Here is a 3,409-nt window from a genome sequence, read left to right as displayed (position 1 = left end):
CCTGTGTCTTGTGGGTCGCGTTGTGGTTAACAAGCCGATTCATTTGGCTACTCTTGAGACCAGACTTGGCCCCATATGGGAACCAAAATATCGCATGACTCTCATTCCCATGGAAGGCAACAAATTCTTAGTCCAACTTTATTCTAAGGCAGATCTGAAAAGGATTCTTGAACGCAGTCCTTGGTTGCTAGACAATAATATGATCATCCTGAAGAAGGTCGAGATTGGAGAAGATCCGCTAACAAAATCCATGGACACCACTGAAATCTGGGCACAGATTCACCAACTGCCCTTTGGCTTTATGGATGAGAAGGTTGGAGCTCTTGTTGGTACGCATGTGGGGAAGATGATCAAGTTTGACGAGGACAACAACTATGGGCCATGGCGGAGGTTTATGCGAATCAGGGTGGAAGTTGCGGTGGATCAGCCATTACAACAAGAGCTGGTTATTGAGAGGGAAGAAGGGGATAATATTCGACTGGCTATCAAATATGAGAAGCTGGGTAAGTTTTGTTTTGTTTGTGGCATAATAGGTCACTCTGAAAGTTTCTGCAGTGACAAGTTTGAAGAGGGTGGTGAGAGCAGCAAGAAGAAATGGGGTCCTTTCCTCAAGGCGGAGAACAATTCAGTGGGTGGCAACACAAGGAGGCGAATAGATGGATCATAGGCGGCCGGAGTAACAATTCCGGTGATCGGAGGGATGAGGGGACATCAATTAATGCAAATAATTATCAATCAATGTTAATTGATGGCTGCGGTTTTTCCAGTCACAGATTATATGGACGCATTAAAGTGAAAATCAATGTGGAAACCAGGTCGTTAATTTTTTACCGTTATATGGAAAGTCAACGGTCCGACGGGACCGGTCTGGTACGTTGGTGGACCGAAGTGGACCCCATGGAAACCCCTACTGAAGGAACCAATCAAGAGGAGGTCAGAACCAGTGCCAAAGTTTTTGCTCCGAATTTAACAAAGTCGGATCATGTTAATAAAGCTTTAGTAGAAGGGATGAATGAAAAGGATGAGTTTTTGTATGAACATGGGGGAGGTGCAGAAGCATTATGGAAGCTTGTGGAATTGGAGGCCCAAAAGCAAGTGAGCCCACAATCATCTACAGCTGGTGGCAACAAGAAAGAGGCGCGTGGGAGCTTTCTTAGGAGGGAGGATGCTGATTTCAACAGGAGGGCCCCACCAGGAGACAGGCGCGGTCAGCAAGGCCAACTTGTCCCCTTTGACTCTTCCAACCAGCAGGTGGTCCCCACTAATCAACATTCAGCACAACAATTAATGTTCAATCATAAGATGACCAGCGCGGAATATAGAAAAATGTTTGACAAAAATGCTGTACCAATTAATGTTGTCTTCAAGTCTAATCATACTGTTATAAAAGTGCAAAAGGTGGACCAGTTTCAGAATCTGTTGACAACTGGGAATGAGGAGCAGTCTATTGTGTCTCCTATTTTTAATGCTGGGACCGGTGCTGCAAGTGGGCCAGCGAAGGACAAAGGTTGTCCCCCAAGCCGAGCCAAGTCGCCTAGGAAAGACAAAGCTGTTGTTGTCTCCCAAGCTCATGGGAAGGCGCGCAAGCCTGCTGTAGGACGCAGCCCAATACAAGCTGGCTCGTTTATGGCTAGTGCTCGTGGGCTTAGCCAGACAGGTGGGTCCCCAGATGAAAATGGGCCCAAAAAAAGATCTCGTACGGACATGGTAGAGGAAGGTGATCATGGAAAGGAAGGGCAGCAAGCTGGAGCTGTCTACAACAATCAAGTCTTCGAAGATAAAACGGCGGGACCTGGTAACCAGGCCCGCCGAGAACAATGAGTATCATAGCATGGAATTGCCGAGGCTTGGGAAACCTGCGCGTAATTCCTAAAATCAAATTCCTTGTCCGGTATTATAAACCGGATATCCTTTTCTTGTCTGAAACTATTGTTGAAAATAATAAAATCGAGGAATTTCGTTATCTTTTGGGTTATGATTCTTGTTTTGCTCCTTTTAGAACTGGTAGAGGCGGAGGCATTGCTTTGTTTTGGCGTAATACGGTTAATTGTAGTATCATTAATTACTCGAATAATCATATTAGTGCTAAAATTGAAGAGAGTGGTGATACGGCTTGGATGTTTACGGGATTTTATGGATATCCATAAAATGCTAGAAGAAGAGACTCATGGAACTTTATTCGTAGTCTTGCTAGACAAATAAGCTTACCTTGGTGTCTGATGGGGGACTTCAATGATATCCTTCACGCCGATGAAAAGAAAGGGAGGGCTACTAGACCTAACTGGCTTATCAGAGGATTCCGTCAAGCCATTCAAGATGCTGGGCTTATTGATGTCCATATGGAAGGGTACCCTTTTACTTGGTTTAAAAGTTTGGGTACTCCACGTGCTGTGGAGGAAAAGTTAGATCGAGCTTTGGCATCCAATTCTTGGCTGCAATTATTTCCCAATGCAAAATTAGAGAACCTCGTTGCTCCATCTTCAGATCATTTTCCTATTTTGTTAGACAAAACTCCAGTTACTCGTAGCCACAGAGTTGAGAGGACGTTCAAATTTGAAAATGCCTGGAGAGTGGAGGAAGGGGTGTTTGACGTTGTTCGTGATAGTTGGCTAGGTAGTGCAGGCAGTAATGTTACTATCAAGCTTTCAAAATGTGCAGAGGATCTAAAGCATTGGAGCAAAACACATTGCAACAAGCTTCAGGTTGACATCGAAAATTGTAGAAAACAACTCAGCAGAAGTCGTACTAGTCATGGAATCCAGGATGGAGTTCATTTTGATAATTTACGGCAAAAACTTAATCACTTGTTATTTCAAGAGGACATGTATTGGAGGCAAAGAGCGAAAGCACACTGGTATAGAGATGGAGACTTGAACACAAAATTCTTTCATGCAGCGGCAACTTCTAGAAAAAAGGTAAACAAGATTCTGTCTCTTGAAACTGAAGAAGGAATTCGTACTACAGATGACGCTGGAATGCGTTCTATTGCAAAGAACTATTTTGAAGACTTATTTGCAGGCCATGAAAGTGTCCGTTCTCCGGTTATTAATATGCTAAACCAGGTGATTGATCATGAAGATAATGCCCAGTTAACTGCCCCTTTTTGTAGAGAGGAGTTTAAAGAAGCTATGTTTTCTATGCATCCTGATAAGTGTCCGGGTCCTGATGGTTTCAATCCAGGTTTTTATCAACATTTCTGGTCTATCTGTAGTGAGGATATTTTCAATGAATGTTGTCAGTGGATGAACGAAGGCCATTTTCCTCCTTCTTTAAATTCCACAAACATAGCACTTATTGCAAAGGGCAATGAACAGAAGACTATGAAGGACTGGAGACCCATAGCTTTATGCAATGTACTTTACAAGCTGCTTTCAAAGATTCTTGCTAATCGGCTGAAGAAAACTTTACA

Source organism: Medicago sativa, chromosome 2, assembly GCF_051527215.1.
Source record: "Medicago sativa cultivar Bolivia chromosome 2, Bolivia_mono, whole genome shotgun sequence".
Lineage (NCBI taxonomy): Eukaryota > Viridiplantae > Streptophyta > Magnoliopsida > Fabales > Fabaceae > Medicago > Medicago sativa.
Note: the sequence above shows the minus strand (reverse complement) of the source record.